The 23,508-nt window shown below is 38.0% G+C and overlaps 1 protein-coding gene across 2 annotated transcripts in view; it reads right to left on the bottom strand.

Annotated features, from left to right (window-relative positions):
• The window catches only part of LOC127655239 (beta-1,3-galactosyltransferase 1-like), a 191,406-nt gene that overhangs the window by 82,559 nt on the left and 85,339 nt on the right, over positions 1 to 23,508 (bottom strand). The gene's annotated exons all lie outside the window — the stretch shown is intronic.

Below are 23,508 nucleotides of genomic sequence, written 5' to 3'. Positions count from 1 at the left end.
ATAGCAGAATTAAGATTTCAGGGTCAGCCTTTTAAAGGTCATAAGCACATTTTAACAGTATTTATAATTATTAGACCCCAATATTGCAAGTGTTGGAAAGATACAGCCTCAGTTGCTGTTTGCCGTCCTTACGGTCATCTTTGAGAGGCCATTTCTGAGGAACTTCTGGGGTTTGGATTATCAAAAATCCATTTGATAACTTTTGTGAGGCTTGGTCATCCGAGAAAAATGGGTGAAGATTAGATTCAATTTGTTAGAAGAGTAGTTTTTATTTATGAAATGTAAAATGTCTTATAGACATATAAGCGTATATAGTAAGGAATTTACCGACTAGTCTACTACTCTGTTAGTTTTGCCAGTAGTTGACAGGTTGGGTCTGTCCCGAATACTCGTGGATCACTATTTCAGATGCTCTTGTTCCATATGGTAATAGCAGGAGGACAATTTCTCAGCCCACAAACTGTGTCCTGCTTATTTGTGCGCAAATACATTTGAAATTACCCTAAAGTGTAAATAAAGTGAACACAATTGTGACAGGGTGGAGGGCGGGAACGGGTCGTGATTATACACACCCGGTCCCTTATCAGGCTAATTAAGCCTCCGAGAGGGATAAAGGCCGACTGCGGAAGGTGGTGCGATGAGAGAGTGATTGTTTATGGTCAGCTGACCATCATGTGTGTTCAAAGGGGTTCAGACGGGCAAGGAGGAGGCAAGAACCGGCTTGACAATATAAATAATAGTTTAATGAAAAACGTAAACAAAAGACACAAACACACAAATGACGTTCAGCTAACCATAAACGATCACTCTCTAGTCGCACCACCTTCCGCAGTTGGCCTTTATCCCTCTCTGAGGCTTAATTATCCTGATAAGGGACCGGGTGTGTAAAATCACGACCCGGCCCCGCCCTCCGCCCTGTTACAACAATTTACAAAGCATGTATGAAGGAACCATGCTGCAAAGCACTGCCAACATTTAAAAGTGTTCTTTTTCATATACAAGTTAAAGGAATATTCCGGGTTCAATACAAGTTAAGCTCAATCGAAAGCCTTTGTGGCATAATACTGATTACCACAAAAAATACTTTCGACTTGTCCCTTCGTTTCTTTAAAAAAGCTAAATTCTCAGTTCCAGTGAGGCACTTACAATGGAAGTGAATGGGGCCAATCCATAAATGTTAAAATGGTCACTAAGTATAGCCATAAGACAAAGACATTTCTAGGTGGTTGGTCAGCTAGTAAAAATGACAAGCTATGCATGCACAATATATAGCAATTTTAGCTTTTCCCATACAACGCCGTAACTCACTATTTAACCATCATAGTATGATGCATCAATGGAGAAATTAACAAGCTAGTCAAGACTGTTTCCTGAAACCGTAATAACTATGTCGCACATCCATCGTTTAAACATGTTGGTTCAACAACATAGAGCTAATGATGTTATGCAGGGGGTGGCTATCTCCAACAGAAACCATGTGTGTTAAATGGGTTTTTTAAAAGCTTTCAATTCCTTAAATGGTTGCATTCATGTTTCACATTTCAGAATGCTGCTTTCTGCAAAACCCCAGAATAAATTGTTTTCTTAAATGCTTTTAAATGGGATCAAAGTCTTGACAGAATTAAATATATATGGAATAAAATATATAGAAGCCTCAGCAAAGTTAAATAATGTACACACAGCAAACTGATAATTAACTTTGCTTCTAACCACAGGTGGAGAACTGTAGTTTCAAACACACAACATGGTGATGCTGCTTGTGAATGCTTGTTGGAACTACGGTTTCGGAAAACACCAATTTGTTGAATTATGTTGGTAACAATGGAACTTGTGAGCATAGTTGGCTAAAGATGCTTTTGGGAAACACACCTCTGTGTGAATAAAACTGCCCAGGTACCCTATAGGGTAATGTTCCCAAGATACAGGCCTACATTCTGTTGGCACCGTTGACATTAGACTTGTAAGGGCAATTCTTAGGAACTGTTTTGAAAATAAAAATTTCAACTTCTGCCTCGTGCCTGCGGCCGAATTACAGCAGTGCTGATATAGGGCCATATCGCACTCTTGCTCGTGTGATATTGCTTAAATACCAGGTATGTGTGTGAAACAACATTTGTTGTATTCTAATCCAGAACTTTCTTATGTATTATGTTTTCACTGTATGTTTGACTGTATGGTGTACAGCAATTAATCGTATTTAATTAGTTATGAAAATGGGACACTTCTGGTTATTTTGCCTAAATGCATAGTAAATATTGTAAGCTTTAAAACAACACCCATTGTGTGTTGGTCAAGCAAGCAGTTATTGATTAATTTGATAATCCTTTTCAGCACGGAGCATCAAAGTATGCCACAATATTTATTGATTATTATTTAAGGGACTCAAAAGCAAGCATTCAGTCTAGGCCTCCTTTATTGTCTCTCTGCACGGGCAGACAACATGTATAATAAATAATATGTACCTAAATACTACATACTTTTATACTTCAATAATTTAATAAATGTTTTTGAATCCACGAATACTTAATATTGCCTTTGTTTATGAAATGTTTATTTATGAAATGTACAGTTATTTCAGAAATGAAGGCATTTTTGTCCCAATCCAGCATTTTGGCTGTGTACTCACAAAACGACGCAGAACTATAAATGCAAACCAACGTGTTGGCCAAATGCGGAGTCTATGCCGTATGTTCAACACGGAAGTATAAATCTTTATCAGGTGCATATACCATCGATTGCCCACCTTGGAGGTCTCTATTTAAAGATTTATAAGTTATGGTTTAAAATCTATTCCCCTATGGAGAAAATAAATGGGATTTTTAAACCCGGAACCAGACTGTTACACTCGGCATGTGTCAATGCACCTTTTGGTTCTTGGTTGCTAACAAGCAATAAGCAAAAGCAAAAAAGAGAGAGGAAACAGGAGCTCAGGCGAGAAAGAATAAAGACAGGGTGACGGTGATAGACGGGGCGAGTGGATGACAGAGAAAGGATGGATTGGAGATGAGTAGCTGCCTTCCTTATGAGACTGTCAGGGTCTGTGACTGGAACAATTGATTATGAGAGCTGCTTTGTCTGGAAGGTCCACTGTGGCCTGTGTGCGAGCACAGGAGATGCCTTGACTGATGCGGACAGCTCTGAGAGAGGTGAGGTGCTTTCTTAAAGAGACAGGAGTGAGATGTGACCACAGACAAGTGCTTCATTTGCTCTCTGCTATAAGTGCTCTCTCATAAGCCATCAAAGGGTTGATGTGAGTGTCATAATGGCTTGAACAAAACATCAAAAATGTAGCCTTATCAGGCAGTATTCGAAGGTAGGAAGACATCAACACAAGTCTGAGTTTAATGTTCATGTCACATTCTGTCTACTGAGACGCCTCCATCTAATTGATTTTTGAAGGCAGCATAGTTTTCCAAAGCATGCGGTAATGGAGATTGTTGTCTAAAGGCTGTTTTCGGTTGAAGAAAAGGGAATTCTTGTGTGGATGAGAGACGTTAACGTAACAAAATGAATATGCTTTCAAATGAAAAGGTGTTCGTGTGGACGTGGCATTAGCTATTCCACAATCCTGTACACTGAAAACCCAAATAAGTTGACTCTACTGATTGAGTAAACTCATTCCCTCAATTGAATTGAGTAATGCCGTCTCCAAAATGTATGTTATTAACTTAGTGTTCATATAGAATGAACTTAACAATTTAGGATGCAAGTAGACTTAACTTCTTGTGTAAACCGGCCTCCTCCTTAAGGTAAGAAACTTAAAAAAAAGACAAACACACAAAGGCAGCTGTCCGTAAAGCTCTCTCTCTGTCGCACTGCCATCTTCGGTCGGCCTTTATCCCTCTCGAGTGCTAATTAGCCTGATTAGGGGGCGGGTGTGCGGAATCACGACCCGGCCCCACCCTCTGCCATGTCACATACTACAAAAGAGCTAAAACCTATATAAATGCCCCCCTAACTTCCCTTTGACCAAGGAAACATTCAAGCGTAAAGCATAATAGATTTTCCCCATCGACTCAGTTTTTAACACTTAAAATCTTAAGTCGATGGGTTTTTAAGATAGATAAGTTCAATGAACTTAAATATTTGAGTTATGAGAACAAAGCCTGACATTTCACGCAATATTTAATTAATAAACCTTGATATTTCCAACATTAGGGTTTATAGTGTACGTGCAACATGCAGGTTGGTTGAAAAAATAAAAATGCCTAAAAATCATAAAAATGATACTAAACCTGGACCGGTATCGGCCCCGATACTGACGTTTTTAAACTGATCGGGTATCGGTCCAACGAGCCCGATCCAAATCCGATACTGTGTGTTAGTCATGTTCGTTACTGTCAAGCTCCAAAAATGATAAAAGAACCATAAAACACCATTAAAGCAGTTCACATGAAATGACATCGCATTTTATTCAAAGCCACTTGAAGACATGCGATAGCTCTGTGAATCACAAAAGGCTGTGTTTTATAAGAAAATATATAAGATGCACAAGCAGCTCCAATGCATTATTGAATGGTGCAGCTCTGTTTACACACGCGCGGCTATTTTTAGCCTTCACAAGGGTGCGCAATATTTGAGAGCTACTCACAAACAACATCTCAGATGTAGATGCTAAATAGTTCAGTTCACTTATAATGTGCATTTAGAATGGCACCGGAGGTGCATTTTACCCGAATTTGAATAAGAAGGGAATTAAACTACTTTGAACTTTCCTACAATCAGACACATACAGAACTTCCTGGAGACTTCAGAATGTCAAAATAAAAGCATGAGGGTTTAAGTCAAGTCAAGTCAAGTCAAATTTTATTTCTATAGCACATTTAAAAACAACAGAGAGCTGCGCCAAAGTGCTGTACAATATTACAATATGCAATTTAAAAGCATTGAAACAGACAAGGCAAAAGACAGGTTTATACATATAGCACCTGATATAATTCATTCAAAAGATTCATATACAATCAATCAAGCAGTTTATTTAAAAGCACTAGAGAATAAATACGTTTTAAGAGCCGATTTAAAACTTGTTAGTGTCGGAGCAGACCTCACAGCGAAGGGCAGACTGTTCCAGAGCTTAGGAGCAGCGGCAGAGAAGGCCCGACCACCCTTGGTTTTGCAGCGAAAGCATGGAACAGTTAAAAGAAGCTGATTACACGATCTAAGATTTCTTTGGGGAGTGTACATAGTCAGTAAATCACATATGTATGTTGGTGCAGCACCGGATAGCGCTTTGTACACCAAAACTGCAATTTCTGAACTTAACTGGGAGCCAGTGTAAAATTTCTAAGACAGGAGAGATGTGATCTCTCTTTTTTGTACCAGTCAGAAGTCTCGCTGCAGCATTTTGAACAACTTGCAGACGAGTGATTTAAAAGTTAAAGGTGTCACAGAGAGACTCACGGAGGCAGAGTTATGAACTCAGTAGCAGGGTTTATTCAACAGATGATTGAAACAGTGATGTAAACATTGTGAGTAAATCATTTGTTTACAAATTTGAATGGGTCATTATAGGAATAGTTCATACAAAACTTTGGGTTGTTGATCGTGATGTGAAAAGTTTGAATATACACAACCACAAAGGAAATTTGAGAGCTACGGCAAACTGTTTATTTAATCAGCAATTGTCAATGATCGACAACAAAATTTTAGGTCTGTTCCTCAGGTGTGCCCCCAAAACAGCGCCGACCTGCCGAAGCATGGACTCTACAAGACCCATTAAGGAATCCTGTTGTATCTGGCACTAAGACATTAGCAGCAGATCCTTCAAGTCCTTTAAGTTGCGAGGTGGAGCCACCATGGATCGGACATGTTGGTCCAGCACATCCCACAGATGCTCATTTGGGTTGAGATCTGGGGAATTTGTAGGCCAGGGCAACACCTTAAACTCTTCATCATGTTCCTCAAAACATTCCCTCACAATGTGTGCAGTGTGGCAGGGCACATTATTCTGCTGAAACAGGCCACTGCCATCAGGGAATATCATTGCCATGAAGGGGAGTACATGGTCTGCAACAATATTTGGTAGGTGGTATGTGTCAAATTGACATCCACATGAATGGCTGGACTCAGGGTTTTCTAGCAGAACATTGCCCAGAGCATTACACTCCCTCTACCGTTTGTCGTCTTCCCACAGTGCATCCTGGTGCCATCACTTCCACAGGTAAACGGCACCCACGTACAAGGCCATCTATGGGATGTAAAAGAAAATGGCACTAATTAGACCAAGTGACCTTCATCCACTGCTCCAAGGTCCAGTTCCGGCACTTGTGTGCCTATTATAGGTGATTTTGATGGTGGACAGGGGTCATCATGGGCACAGTAGACCTTCTGTTCGGACCAGACGGGATAGCCTTCATTGCCCTCGCACATTGATGAGCCTTGGGTGCCCAACTCCCTGCCACCGGTTTGTGGTTTGTCCCTCCTCAGTCGGTACTCATCACTGTTGACCGGGAGCACTCCACAAGCCTTGCCGTTTCAGAGATGCTCTGACCCAGTCGTCTGGTCATAACAATTTGGCCCTTGTCAAAGTCGCTCAGGTCTTTACATCCTGCCCATTTCTCCTGTATTCAACATGTTGACTACGAGAACTGATTGTTTGCTTTCCATCTAATCTATCCAGACCTTGACATGTGGCCTTGTTAGGAGATGATCAACATTAATCGCTTCACCTTTGAGTGGTCATAATGTTTTGGCTCATCAGTGTAGTGCACAATATGCATATGAACCACTTTAAGGATGCTTTCATGTTGTGTTTTTTTTTTTTTTTTGGCCTTTTTGAAATTTGGCAGCATAAATCACCATCCAATTTTGTTGCATAAATCACCATCCAATTTTGTTGTATAAATCAGAGAAGAAAAGTTTTCATTTTGAACTATTCCTTTAAATATTTGTTTGTTTAAATCTAAAGCTAGCGGTGCCTTGGAAGGTGATCTAAAACCATTGTCTTAAGAAGGTGCCTTCATACACAAATGCTATGTTAAGTCATTGACCGACTGGACAGTGAGACAGCTGCTTTCTGTTTCTCCTAATATCATTTGAGTTATGCATCTCTATATTCCTTTTGTATATTTTTGCGTTGACTCCTCGACTTGCCTTTCTCCATTTTCCTTGTCTCTTTGCTCTCATCTAAACTGCCTTCAGCCCACCAGATGATAATAATAATGATCGGGATGAGCATCTTTCTAATTGGCCTCTTGTTCAAAACAATGTACAATACATCTCACTTGGTTGGCAAATCAAATATTCATGGCCTCATTAAAGACTTTATTTAGTTGATTCTACTTGGCCCCTTCATGCCATGGCTTAGCAAATAGCAGCAATATTTTACTGTTAATTAATATGGTATTCATGAGGCACAACCCATTTACATTTCATTTGGCTCATTCCGGGGGTCTCACTTTTATGCACTCAGCTTCATTTCAACAGCAAGTCTGCATCTGTATGCATTTCCTGGTTTCCGCCAATGTAAATGTCAGACGTACTGATGCGTGCTATTTCACGGGAAATTAGAGTGCCACAGTTATTGTAGTGGAAAGGTCAGATACAATCTTCCCTAATGAAACAGTTTTTTGACCTGATTAATCTATCTCTCTCTCTCTCTCTGACATTGAAGACACAGATTACAGCAGCATTATAATCGCTGCACTGCCTTCATGAAGATGTTTGGCACTAGCAATGTCCGAATTGTGAATGAATCGTACTTTTGAATCAGACCTTTTCAGTGAACCAGTTGATTTGGTTCACAAAACTGGTCTGGAAGATTTGTTCATGAATTGGAGTCTGGAATCAGTCTAAGGAAATTTTCAGTCAACTTTCTGACACAAAATTATAAAAAAAAGATAAGAGAGCTGTTACTAAACACATTTGGAGAATACAAAGTAGGGGTGGGTAAAAACATAGATCTTCATTTAAATTATCCCAATATTGATTCTTAAATCCTGAGATTGATGCAAGTAAACCACTTGTACATGCAACCAAAATTTGCACTATGCGACTAAAAATGTCTGTGATTAACAACTGGCCGGTAAATTTTCCTTTCACTCAACAGTGAAGAAGTTCAGCACTGAAATCCTTTCACTGGGTGTTGAGAGAAAATGTTTGGTATGACTTGTTCCGTGTAATGTGTGTCCAAAGACAAGATCCACGACATTCATTTGTAATTTAATAATGCCTCTTTTACCCTTTCTGTTCTTTAAAGTCAGCCATTGATCAAAAACAATAAAGAATACATATTTATTTATTTTTTACAATATTTGACTTTAGTACCATTTCTGAAATCATTAATCACAATGTTTTTATTGTATTGACAGCCACAGTAAGAAATAAAACAGAAATAAGTACTTGGTGCACAAAACACGATGTCAGTAACAATCGACAGAATCTTTTTTGACCTTGAATGGTTAATTTTGAGTAGAAAATGAACTTCAGACAACAATAAACCAGTGTAAATGATCCTGCAAACAGTGAAACCATGCAAGCTCATTAATTATTCAAGCCTGTTGCATGCAGGGAATACCAGCTTTGAAAAGTTAAGTAAAATTACTTATTTTATTTGCCAGTGAAATTGACTCAAATCAGCTAACAAACAAGGTTTTCTACTTTTGGATCGATACATGATGATGCATTTTGAAGAATACGAACAATCATAAATAATATTTTCTTACCAGCTAGAGCTATCACGAAAAGGGGTGTTAAAAGGAAGGACCCAAGCACAGATAGGCAACAATGAGCTTTTATTTAGAATAAAAACAAACATAACACAAACTCTCACGTAGGAGAAAAGAACACAAACCAACCAACTGAAATAAAAACATGAAGACTGAACCGACAGGGAGGGAAACCAACCAACGGATGAATTGAAACAATCCAGAACAAGACAGCATACACAAGGAGCTAATAAAGGGGAGAAATCAAACAGGTTAAACAGGACAGGTGAAAACAATAAACTAATGAGGAGACAAGGAGGCGGGGTGTGACGCAAGACTGAGAGACACGTGGCAATACGGAAACTAAACAAAGCCACTGACACGCTCCTACAAACACAAACGCATATCGCCAGACAAAGGCAACACATGCTCATGCCAAATGACAGGCAAGACGGGATATTTGTGCGAGGGTTCAGCCACAAATAAACAGGCACCAAGACTGAAGCAGCCGAACCCCAGCATAACATGACAACAGTTCGTGACCCGGACGCAAAGCGCAAGATGAGCACAACGCGTAGCACGCCTGAGGTTGCCAGAGACAAATACAAAACAACTGACATGAGTGCATGAAAATGACATAAGATCAATGCACTTGTGCCAATAACCAACAAGACAAGAGAATGCAAGACAATGCCAAAAGGCCGAGACATGCATTCTCACATAGCCTAGAAAAGACAATAAACACGAATGTCAGAGCCCAGCCACATAAATACAGACCAATATTGAAGTCCTTTTTTCCCCTATAAATCTCCACTTTCACTTTCACATTGTTCTTCTTTTGTATTTGATGATTTACATTCTTCGTGAATACTGGGCAAGGAGAAGAATTTATAGTTAAAAAAAAAGAACTTAAATATTGACCTGTTTCTCACCCAAACCTATCATATCACTTCAGAAGATATGGATTTAACCCCTGGAGTCATATGGATTACTTTTATGCTGAAAAAAAACTAAATGTACATGTAAATTGAACAACAGCTGGACGGAAGAATTTAATTTCATATCTCGAAGCCATATCGACAATGCCCACGACTTTTGCAAAATGTGTCGCACTGCTTTTAATATCAGACATGGTGGGAAAAATGCCTCTGCCATCTAGCTTTGGCTTTAGTAAGACTGAGATTCAGATGAATTGATGCTCAATCATAGAGATGAATGAAAGTAACGTAATAAATGCATGCAACGTAAAAGTACGCAATGTGAATCTTGAGGGATTCTCACGTAGCCTAAAGTTTGGTTCCTTTGGCTGGAAACTGAACAAATGCACACAGAACTGGATTAAAATGACCGGCATTAGTATTGAACTACTCATAGACCTGTCTAAATAATAATAGATCATCTGGTTAGTTGAAGGTACATGTGTACTTGTAGCCTTACTTCCATTATGCATCATGCAATTTGTTACTGCCTTGTAAAAAGACTTTAGGCGAGCCGATTTCAATCAGCCATTGGAGGAAGAAATAAGAGGAGGAGGATGAAGAGAGTGAGAGAGAGAGGGAATCTCTCATTGCACACTCTCGCTCTAATCTCCTCTGTTAACCATATTTTAAGGCCTATTCATTTAAGTTTTCAACAATTACAATTATGCTGATCAAAAAAGGCTAATATAACGTTATCCTGTATTATGTGTCTTGTAAATTTAGACCTATCACATCTATTGACCACGAGGCAGCTGTGGTAGAGCGGGTCGGCCGCTAATCGCAGGGTTGGCGGTTCGATTCCTGGCCCACACGACTCCACATGCCGAAGTGTCCTTGTGCAAGACACTGAACCCCAAGTTGCTCCCAATGGCAGGCTAGTGCCTTGCATGGCAGCTCTGCCGTCATTGGTGTATGAGTGTGAGTGTGAATGGTGAATGGGACACAGTGCAAAGTGCTTTGGAAGGTTAAAAAAGGTGCTACATAAATTTACCATTTGATAGTGATTTTTCAACACTTTTTTATCCTCTGAAATAGATTACAATAGCTTTCCAATGATCAAAATATGTTAAAACAGTTTATTAAATGTCCCATTGTCTTTGACAAACTGTACAAGATGCCAGAAAGATGTGTTTAATTGTACTTAATGGACTTAAGAGTGGTTTAAAGCTCTTTTTAATTTACAACGGTTTTTACAAACTATTTAGATAACGATACTTTTGGGAAACACGCCTTAGAGATTAAGGACTACTTAAGTGCTGCCCACGTTCTACTGAGTGCTTTGGGAAACCCAGCCAATGTCTGGTCATGAAACAAGATGCAGGTTTTTGCACAGAAATACTGGATGAAAAAGAGAAGCAACTGTTTGGTTAACCCTTTAACTTTTGCTGCAACATATTCCGACGTAGGCTCCCGTAGACCAATGAAATTCTCAAAGCACTTCTTCAAAACACACCGTATGTATTCTTATCCATGGGTCACCCTGCCTGAGGCACCCTAATATGCATTGATCATTTTGAAATCAGAGAGCAAGGACAAGTCTTGGGCTTTAGCATCCCTGTCTCTCTCCATAATATCCACTGTGCTCATTTGTAAACAAACTGTCATTTGGAATGATAAATGTCTTTAATTTTCTCCTTCTGAGAGAGAAAAAGATGAAAACACATTTAAAAAAAATGAAATAAAAAAAAGAGTAATGCCTCTCCATTTGAGTTTTGCTGGCTACATTGCGACAGCTATTAACCAATGAAATAATTCCAACAGTGCAACATTTGTTATTTTGTAAAGTTGCCCAATATTGACAGTTATTGTAGAGCAGTTAATTGCTGCTGACACTTGATGACTACTGGCACAGAGCTGCTGGCTAATTAAGAGGTGGATTAATCATATTTAATGTTAAGGTGGCATCATATTGACAGGCCAGAAATAGGCATACATTCCCTGCTGAGATGAAATCGTCTCTCAAACTGCGTACAGAATAGAATACACAATGGACCTGAATGCCACTTCAGTGATGGCAGCATCACATACACAACATCCTCGAACGAAAATAAGTTGTGTGAGCAAAGTCTTTTACTGGATTGCACCACCATAAATGGACAAGATTTTCTTTCTCCTTAAAGACAATAAAAAGCACTTCTATGTAACATTACAATGGCTTCAAGACTGTAAATTATTTATGCGATACAGAATTCGTACAATGTTCGGAAAAGCATACTACCATACTTACTTTTTCTGCAGAATATAGTATGTATACAAAATTCTTACTCTAATGTTATTCCAACATGTAGTTCATAATGTATGAAATGTTATGGAAAACATGGATTGATTATTTTTAACACCAATTTTACCATGTTTTACGTCTTTCCTCCACCGAAAAAGAGACTTTCGAAAGCTATCCTCATTACTGCATACTTTGAAAAACAATGACGTTAGGAAACCGAGAGCTTTTAAACAAAAAGGATGTTTTCCACTTTTAAGACCTTTTCTTTTGAAAACACATCAGATTTGCTACTTTTACACCTCTCATCCACACTAGAATGGCATTGTCCTTCACTGAAAATGGAGACTTTCAATATCGCTCTCCATAACGGCAAACATTGGAAAACGAAGACTTTAGGAAACCAAAAATGGAGCTTTCAAACGAAAATGGATGCCCTCCACTTTCATTGGTTTTCATTTAAAGACACGTCAATTTCTCTGTTTACGCAACCAAATATGGGGACTTTCAAAAACGTTGTCCATAACGGCATACTTTGGAAAACAAAGACTTTAGGAAACTGAAAATGGAACTTTAATTTTACGGGAGAAAAAAATAAGATGCAATTCGAATAAATGGTGGTTGACACTAATATAGTAGTGGTAAACTATCTCCTTTTGTGTTTCACAGAAGAAAAGTCTTACAGGTTTGAAACAATAGGTAAATTATGACAGAACATTCATTTTTGGGTGAACTATTCCATTAAAACTGAAACTGAGTGACAGAACTGGAAAGAGAATAAGGCCCAGTATAAGGAAGGAAAGGAGGTGTCATTAAAAAAACAGCGTAATACAGGCTGTGAGCTGGAGATGACACACCTGCTCTGTTTGACACAATTTCACCATTCTCCCCAGTCAGACTGTGAGTCTGGCGACAGGTGGGCAGTGATACAGCTGCACTGAATGATGAGATGCCTGTCAGAGTTGAGAGATCCACACATGTGGACACTGGGTGAGTAATTCAGAGCAATTCTCATGTCTGCACATACTTCAGTCAGGAGTTGGTGAGATGAGTAATTTTAAATCACATTAACAGTGCATAACATACAGTTACCTTTGCTGGAATTTCAATGAAAGCATGGTTTATATATTACATATTAAATGGTTTTTACCATATTAATATACCAAGCACGATCTCATGAATATTACCAAAATGAAATAACGTGCTTTATTACACGTTTCGCTGCAGTTTCCATGTGAATTATCAGCGGGTGGTGCAAAAAGCGAGTGAAATGGTGTCGTAATCAGACGTGACGATTTAAGGTGAATATTAGATGGAGGTTTTAATGAGTAAAACATACCTCCCTGACCTAAAACTTTTACCTAAACCTAACCAATAGTGTTCTGAATGCAAAAGAGAGGTAAACAAAAGAGACAATCTTAAGCTTAACCAACACATAAACCTAAGTGTTAGTGCACTGAACACAAATATTGTCTTAAAACAATACTAGGGATAAACCGATATAAACAATTTTGGCCGATATGATACTGATATTTTGCAACTTACCTTATTTTGTCATCAGATCACAGTTTTACTTATGCTTAAAAAAATCGCACTATGCCATATTGCAATTTCTATCTTAATTCAATTAAACATGCAGCATTAATGGGTATCATTTCAATATCTCAGACGTCAAAGTCTACGGTTTTGGATGGTTTGCCTCATCATGAACTGTAGCCTATACAATAAGTATGTGTTGCTTTCACAACTGTGACATCCATTTTTGGCTTTTTTTCTCACATTAAAGTGAGAAAAAGAGAAAGAATAAAACTTAAATATTACATAGTGCCAACCCTTCTACATATAGTGGCCATTATTATTTTAACAAAGTGTGTGTAACGTATCAATGGAAAGGAGGAGGCGAGAACCGGCTTTTCAATATAAATAATATTTTAATGAGAAACTTAAAAGACAACATGAACACACACATGACGGACATGTCCGCTAACGATCTCTCTCTCCCGCACGACACCCTGCAGTCGACCTTTATACCTCGAAGGCTTGGTTAGCCTAATACGGGACCGGGTGTGTATGATCACGACCCGGCCCCGCCCTCCGCCCTGCCACAGTGTGCTATGATTTAATTGAAAATAAACCATTGTTTTTTCATTTTTGTGTTTTTATGCTTATTACCGATATGCAGATGGTTTTCATTAATTTTGTCAATAATTGTCCGATAAATATCGGCAGATGATACACCGGTGCATCCCTAACTTATACCTCAACCTAAACGATTATAAAAACTAACAGTATGAAAAATAAGTGTTTATAAATTCATAATAAGCCATAAAACCTGGAATGTAAAAGTCAGTTTGCAAAAATTTAGTTATATTAACATTCAGTCTATGAGATCTATGAGTTGAACATCCATTACTAAATGGTTTATACATTAAATAAACATTAGGTAATGCCCATTTATTTTAAATTCAGAAAAAAAAAATGAAAACGACTTGATCTCATTTGATTTATATTATTGTTTTATTTGGAATTTGATGGACACACATTCACATAAACCAAAAGAAACGATTTTTCATAACATTAAGTCAGGCATCAAAGCAAAAACTCATAATGTGTAAATACAAAAGACTCAAAATGGTACAACTAGTTTAGTTCTTACCCTAAATCCAGATTGGATGAGGACATTTCAGCTTAATCTCATGAAAACATTGTGACTACTGTTGTCCTTCCAAACAAAGGAGGTTTTCAAGATTAAAGCTCTCAAGTTTTAAATCAACAAAACCAACCTCCATAACCTTAAACCCAAACCTAACTGATAGTGTCATAAAAGCAAACATGAGATGAAGCGTGCACCTCATCATTTTGTGATGCTTTTATGACACTTTCAGCTCATGTATGACTCACATGCTCTTCAGGACTCCTGGTCCTTTGCATCACAATTGCAACGATATTGTATCAATGATAATCCTTTCAAACAATTGTCGCATAAACCAATTATGTGTGACTGATATCTCTGCGGAACCAAAATGGGAGTTTCCCAATCAGTGGGCATTTTCAACCATCTAATCTAATTAGAGAACCTCTATGTGAACTCAGACATCGTTGAGGTGAGAAAGGTATTGGTAACGGGCCACGGAAATCTAGTAAAGTGGTTGAAAAACGACCACCCTGGTTTGAAAACGCCCACTGACTGGGAAACCCCATTTTTGTTCTGAAGAGACCTACAGTATACTTTATACTATTTTATTGCACGTTTAATTCAGTGAGAGGAGTCCAGAAATAAAATCAGATGAGAGCCTTACAATTTCATTTCACATTGTGCTCTGTAAAAGCTGATCGATTTAATCTTTGTGTTTTGTTATATCTCATAGGCTATTGTACCTGCCAAAAGAAAGAGTGGGCCACTAGAGAGTAGTAAGCTAAGAGCTAGTAGCTAGCCTAACTTTTTTATTTTATTTAAAATAATTTGCTTTGTGATGATCGGAATGTCCTCATCAGAGCAAGAAAGTAATGACTGTCTGAGAGGCACAACTTGAACCTTTTAAAAAATGACATCTCATTCAAGGGATCATTTTGCAAAGGCCCGCTTCTCTTCCACTGCACAAGTCAAAGCCTTTTAACCAACTAACTGTTCCTGGCAGGTGATACTGAGACACACTCCCTTTCCAGTTGCCACTGCCAGCTTGATGTTCTCCTTCTACAAACCTGTGTTATCACGGGTGTAATTAAAGTCTGTCTTTTCTCTTACATTCATAACCAAGGGAAATGTGATGCAACAATGCCATATTATGAATTTGCATCAGTATGTTGCTAAGCTAACAACGCAATACTCTTAAAAGCACAAAAAATAACTGCACGCACTAGTAAGCTCACTTGGTTTTTGAACAGAGCTCATGTTTACATTGGAAAATCATTTGGACAATAATGATGATGCATGTTTTTCCTTTTATTATGTGAAATATCTAAGAACGTCAATACAGGCTAATCGCTATTACCTTTGTAAATCACAGCTGAGAAGAGCTGAAATCAAAATGATCTCTAATCAAGCTATTCATTTAATCTTGCCTAGGAAGTAAGTTCTATTCATTGTTTTATTTTTCAAGTGTATGTCTATATCAGGGGTGTCCAAACTTTTTCGGTCATGGGCCCCATGTGCTGATGGCCCAAGGGCCGGACTTTAGATACCCCTTGTATATACAGTATGCTGTCTATTGAAGCTACAAGAGGCTGTGTGTTCCAACTATTTTATAACAGATAAGTGATGTTCATAGGAACGATAGAATGCAAAACGATTACTTTTTACACTTATTAAGCCACTGGCTACCATACTACACTTTTTGCAGTATATAGTAGGTATACTATACAAAGGATACACATTTTCTGTAAGAATGGAATACACAGATGACCAACTAAATCTCTAATAACATTTCTCTGTAAAACAATTTCAGCTGTTCAGCGATTTAATTCTTCTCACATAATTTCAACTCAAATCAATGTTTAATGTCCATTTATTTGTTTGGCAAGTAGACTTGTAATAGGCTGAATAATGAGGATCCAGACGATCATTTTCACAAAATCAACAGCACCAACAGAACTCCGACGCAAACCGAACGTGGGTTTTTACTGATCAGTGAATTCTTCCTTTTCAAATTACATAATATCAATGCAAATCAATATTTTATGTCCATACATTTCTTTATTTGGTAAGTAGCCATGTAATAAGTGGGATAATGTGCAGTCAGACAGTTGTTATTGCAAAATTATCGAAAAATAATATGTTTATTGTGCGATAACAACCGGCAGACTGTTCATCCCTTACGTAGTATACAGCAGAGCACACTATGCACAAAACTGTATCCCATAATGCAATGCGCTTAATTTCCATTTCCTGTTTGATGAATGAACCTGAAGTAATAAAAGATGTGATTTTTAACCAATATATATATATTGGTTAAAAATCACATCTGTTATTACTTCAGGTTCATTCATCAAACAGGAAATGGAAATTAAGCGCATTGCATCTTTAAGTAATAAAAGATGTGATTTTTAACCAATATATATATATTGGTTAAAAATCACATCTGTTATTACTTCAGGTTCATTCATCAAACAGGAAATGGAAATTAAGCGCATTACACATATGTAATAACCGCATATGTGATGAGGTCATGGGACAACAATGTAGCACAAAACTACAGAATTTATCGTATGTTTATTGTTGTATAATCTATTCTGTTTCACATTCTATTTCCAAAAATGTAGTCAGAATACAGTAGGCCTATATACTGTGCAGTGTTGAGTAAATAGCAAGCTGAATTCCATTCTGAACTCTAAGACCTATGGTTGTGTCTTGGGAATAAGCTTCATTAAAATGTCTTCCTGGTTTTACCTCAGTTTGCCTTCAATCAGTGCTAACTATTAATCAACAGATAGAGGTGGCATGATTATCAACGTAAGCTTTTATCCACAAATCTGCCATCAGCCAGATCAAACAGGTCTTATTTCCTTTAGAGATCTGCCAGTCCTGCACACAACAGCTAAGCATGCTTTTTGAGAGGTAGCTAATAAGAATATATCTTTAAAATTAGCTAGTGAGCTTCAGGTCAAGGGTAAATGGACCAATCACATGCTGATAGAGGTTTGATTCCCTCAATAGACAGATTTCCCCTCAACAAGTGCAGTTGCTTAGTCTCTCAGAAGCTAATGGCTCTCATTAAGTGTTCTACACCACAGAATTTGTCATTAAGGTGTTCATTAAAAGAAAATGAGGAGGTTTTCTTGTTTGCTTTACTCTTCACACAGACTGATGCTTGAAAGCGTGTACACCTTCAAACATCATCTATGACCGTGTGTTCGCCGAAGGACAAAAGTGATAGCACAAATAATATCCTTGAGTAATAATTATTTCCTCAATTTGACTTGAAAAACACGTTGCCATCTTAAAAACTCAATTAGCCAGGATGCCCGGCAGGGATAAAATGTCTGAATACCTCGGCAAAGAAATACAAATGACACCAAAATTAGTATCAGAGCAACAAACCCTTTCCACACAGTTTAAAAACATATTTCTTAATTTAGCAGTGTAAGGGCCTGTTAAGATTGAATGTGTTCTTGCGCTAAGAAAAGCTAGGTGCAACTCAATGATTAAAACAGACCGCAGGTGTCTTGAGACACGTTTTAAAAAGATAAAGCTCTTTTTAACTTGACACGGTTTCTAAAATAACATGGCGCTTCAGCAGGAGATGCTGAAAAAATAGCAAGAACAGTCAAAGATGTCCCTCTTGCACATGATCACTTTGAAAAATATAAATCTACCAAACTTTATCATCTCTTTATTAACATGATTTCATGTATATTTTAGGGCTGTCGATTAAACGTGGTTATTCAGTACAATCAGGGCTTATTCTCGATGGGCCGATGCACTTTGGGGCCAATCAGGGTCGGCCGCGAAATGGCAGAATGGGCCACGATAAGCTAAAATGAGCCGTTATTCCTGCCCTCTGAGCTTGAAATAGGGCTGGGCGATATATATTGAAAATTCACAATATAATCGCAATGATTTTACTGACTATAAACAAATGATAAAATTCACGTTTCAGGTATGACCGTGTGCAATTTATGTTGTAGAACAAAACGTCCACGTATCCATTAAGTAATGTTTACCACAGATCTTATTTTAAACCAATTGAAAATCCCCATTATAGGAATAGGAAAGCCCAGAGGGAACCCATGGTGAATTAGACTTCCCGGTTCACCTTCAAATTGACCTCACAGCTCTATGGATTTCTTGCATTATGCCTCATGACATACTTACTTTTTGAAATAAAGCGGTTCACTATAGTTTGTGGTTATAAGTGTTTACAATGTGCTGTAGTTGCCTAATTCCTGAAAAGGCACTTAAAATTAGTGTTTGGAAGAGGATTATATTCTATAAAATTCTATAAAAGTACTGATATGTTTAGAGACAGGAGAAGAAATGTACTGTATTGAATATTACTGTGTACAGCGCTGGGTCGTTTCTACAAGGGGGGCCAGCGCTGGGCCCAGACAGAAGTCTGCCCCAATCAGAAGATTTAACACTCACAGACCTTCAATCTAAGACTCTATTGTAAGTCAAATATAAAATGTATTACTAATATGCCATTATTATAAAAATAATAAAATATAGATATTCTTTGACATTTCAAAATATACATTAACTGCAGCAAAACCAGTGTGATAAATGAAAAGACATCTTATATATAAGATACATAATATACAATTTATATTAACATCTAATGTGAGAATTACTAGTGCTTTGAAAGAATTTCCTATTACTCATAACTGCTCATAAATGCATAAATTACTCATACTGTATGAGGACGAATGTAAACTGCAGAGGAGGAGAAGTATCTGTTTGTAACGGGGTAAAGGAGGAGGTGGGAACCGGCTGAACAGTCACGTAAACTTTAATGACATAAACTCAACTTAAAACAACATCAAACACATAGACGCACACACACACACAGCGGCCGCGTCTCTCTCACCCCCCCCCCCCTCTCTAACTGGCGTCTCCAGCTCCCCTTTATCTCTCTCTCCCACTGATTGTTTGACTCAGCGCCAGCCGTGCACCATCATGGCCCGGCCATGCCCTACACTCTTATAAAAGGGCTATAGCTTGCCAGACTGTTTGAACGTGTAATATGTTCTGATCGACAACCTTGCTTTAAAATATATCCGAGGACACGCCACCCTGGGTCACATAATCATAAAAGGTAAAATGACTTACTCGAAGTGACCATTGCATGTACCCTTCGCTAACGGCCTTGTGTAAGGGCCCTCTGTGGAGGGCTTGAGTTGCCCACTTTCATTTGGAACACCCTTTCGTATGGTGTCCCCTTCCCACAGTGCCCTTCAAGGGTGCAAAAACGCACTTTCTAGTTTTTCTAGCAAGTCAGTCCACAGTCGACCATCTTGGAATGCTCTCGTGAGACTATTTCCAGTCATGCTAGTGCAGCTTCTATCTACTTGAATGGAGAAAGACCAAAATCTCAAAAACGGTTGGTCATTATTACGATCAAAGTACATGTTTCAAATTAGCAATAAAATCGGACTATAATGGAATCATCAATCAACTGTGATTCTTTACTTACATTTACATTTATGCATTTGGCAGATGCTTTTGTCCAATGCAACTGTAAGTGCACTTATTACAGGGACTATCCCCCCGGAGCAACATGGAGTTAAGTGCCTTGCTCAAGGACACAATTGTGGTGGCTGTGGGGATAGAACCAGCAACCTTCTGATTACCAGTTATGTGCTTTAGTTCAATACACCACCACCACCACCACATATCACGCTAAAAAACGAAATTTTCTCAGCTTGTCTAGCTAATGCACATGCACGTTCTAAGGCTGATTGGAAGGTGATGTCTGTATTTAAAAGGTGATTGGCTCTTTTAACTGTTAGGTGGGACTTCCTTTCTACATCCATTGACCGTTGGGAGCTCAGAGCTCCTTGGTTGAGTGTTCCAATTTCTCGCATTCATTTTAATGGAAGTGGCCCATCTCTGCTAAATAATCTCTGCTATAGATGAAGTTACTGTTTACAAACAAATGCTCCACCCCGCCCCCGCTCCACCTTTTGGTAGACCAGAAAAGGACTGCTGTCTATTGGTGCTTAGCTCAAATTGCGCTGAAACTGCCCAAAAAATGCTGTTTGTGGAGTTGAAACACCCCGTTTCCCACAGATTATTGGAGATTAGGGCTTCTTTAAATTTCCACCAGATCGTTGCATCAGGAAAAACTAACCCACAGCAGCTGTTGGAGGATATTACTTTTTTTTACAAGGAAATCACGCAAACTCTGGTCAATTTCCAAAGTGCTGTCACTGTGACATATATGTGATCAAATACGATCTAACGATGATCTTCTATGAACAAGACCACCATACGAGATACATGTAACAAGATAAATGAGACCCCTCTACACCACTGCAGCACATGGACTACTGTTTGTGATTAATGAATAAAAATAATGTCATACTGCTACAGTTATGTCTTTGCATTTATTTTGAATGCAGTAAATAATATTGTTCAACTGAAAATGGCTGTTATTAAGTTTTGTTATAGAATATCAACATATTGAATAAAAAATATTATGTGGGTTCATAATTTGAGCAGTTAAGACATATTGTGTGTCTGATGGTTGTTTTCATTTCTTGGTACCCACATTCTTAATCTTTAGAAGGGTGTTAAATGTGTGAGGATGTGTATTCATAAATGTATTACACGTTCAACATAATCATACAGGCTCATTGAATAAAGTTTAAGCTTGTTTTGCTGAAATTTTAGAAAAGAACCCACATACTTTATTCAATGTAAATCATAGATATTCCTTTATAATAAGTTTTATTAACGTTAAAACATATTATCACATTCTATAAATCTTAAAAGATTATTAAAACTGCAGCACTGCCTATTTCCACCATTGAAATCTGCTGCTCGAAAGAACCCGGAAGTGCGGTTTCCTGCGGTGTAACATCAGAGTAATTTAATTTATTCACCATATTTAGCCATGCCCCTTTTCAGCGCTCTGAGTTTTGTCTCTCAACCTCCGGTTTGCATTAAAGCTACTGAGAAGAGTAGATCAAAATGGATTACGTGTGGGAGCACTGAAGGTATTTTTCACCAAGAGTTGATGGTGTACCCCACCTACACCTACCCTTTACTATGTGAAAATGCTAGTAAGGTGAATTTATGTCAGTCTAAATATTAGTTTTTCCGTCACACACAGAGGTAAATTTGAAATGGCGGATCACATTCAGACAGCTATGTCTATGACACACTGCACTTTTTCATGATACAAGTGTTTTATTGTTAAATCTGTAATTCTGCTTAATTGTTTAGGTTTCAACTTACATGTACAACAATAATATGTGTTAAAATATGTAGTCGATATGAAATTTCCAACATTGACAGTATTATTTCACATGCAAGTTCATGACATTAAAGGAAGTTACATTTGTTCTTTTATAAATACATTTTTCAACGCACATTTTGAAAGGGCTTAAATGTGATTAAACGGTTGTAAACGGAATAAAATAGCGTTTACTTTCACATGTGTATGTGTGTATAAATATAGTAGCACCCCTCCTCCGTCCTGGTTTAACACTCTATCTGCTCCCCTTAACTATAATGCAATGGGTGAATGATGAGAAGAAGGCCAAAGGTGTCTTACAGAGATTCTTTTAATGACTTTGTGTTGTCTCTTAGAGTTTCATGAGCACAGAAGTATATCAGCACATCCACAGCATTGTTATGTATACCTTGTCTAGTCTCACTGTTGCCCTTTGTTTGTCATTTTTGTCACTTTTGTAGTTCCTTAGTTTTCACTTTTGTCACCCTTGTAGCTCCATAGTCTTCTTGTTAGCCCTCATGTTCGCTGTCCATTGTTTTCACCTGCCCTCGTTAGTTTCCCATTGGTTTCTGTTTATCACCTTGTCATCTTGTTTGAGTTCTGTTTGTTCATTGGCTCCCGTTTTCCCATGTCCATGTATTTTTACCCGGTTGTTTTCACTCCCCTTTGTCAATCGTTGAATGTTGTCATGCCTGGTATGTGTTCCCTGCCCGAGTTCTCAGTTTTATTTCATCGTGTTTAGTTTCCTGTTTTCCCATTGTGGTTGTTTCTTATGTGTTTATTCGTTAATAAAGTAAGTTGCATTTAGATCCACTCTCCTCGTCTGCCTTCGCTGCCTCCATTCATAACAAGCATAAAGATCTTGTGTATTTATGAATGAAGTACTCTTGTTTTAAATATATCCCTCTACTTTCAGTTGTTATGTCAAACAACACTTTAAAATACTCATGATAACTTTTGGCAACTCTATTACCTGTAACTCCACTTCACTAGCTAATTATACATTGACTTCAACACCACAGATATCTATACAGTGAAGGCTAGACCGTAAGTTCAAATACAAAATGTTCAATATGGCTGCGCGCTAGTTTCTTAAGGTGATTATTTCCTGGTAGAAGAATGGCATTTCATGATTTTACTTCTAATTTTAAAAAAAAATGTATTATGTGGTGACCGTGTTATAAAAGCAATAAAACAATCAAGGTTGTGCCATATTGTGAATATAGTCACAGCTGAAGGGGTTGCAGTGCCCTAACAATGTCCTCAGCCATATATTCACAAAATAGCATTGCCACTCATGCCTTATTGATAAAATAATATTTGTAATGTATTGTACTTTATTGGAAAAATTGCAGTTCTGGCTTTATTCATTATATAAACTAGTGCTATTTGATTAATTCTAAAGCATGCCAAGGCATAGGAAAACCACACAAACAGAAAGAAAATCTGAATTCTTGAAGTGGTGAAGTCAAGATCACTCTCCAAATCAACAATATCCAGCTTGAACCAGCATGGAAATTCTGCTGTTCTAAGCTGGTCTTTTCTGCAGAGGAGAGACAAATTTCATCAGCGTTTCTTATGACATTAGGGTGATGGATAACAGCAGGGAATGTTTACGGCTGCTCACCGGGGCTTCAGTTAAATGTTCATGCTATTTTCTCTCTCTGTAGTCTCCCCTTCCTAACAGACACACTAATGGATCTGTGGCATAGAAACACTGTTGACAGCTCCAGTACGCAATTAAGTGCTCAAAACCCAATTACATTCCTCAA

Source organism: Xyrauchen texanus, chromosome 14 (assembly GCF_025860055.1).
Source record: "Xyrauchen texanus isolate HMW12.3.18 chromosome 14, RBS_HiC_50CHRs, whole genome shotgun sequence".
Classification (NCBI taxonomy): domain Eukaryota; kingdom Metazoa; phylum Chordata; class Actinopteri; order Cypriniformes; family Catostomidae; genus Xyrauchen; species Xyrauchen texanus.
This window is presented reverse-complemented; position numbering and strand designations above follow the sequence as displayed.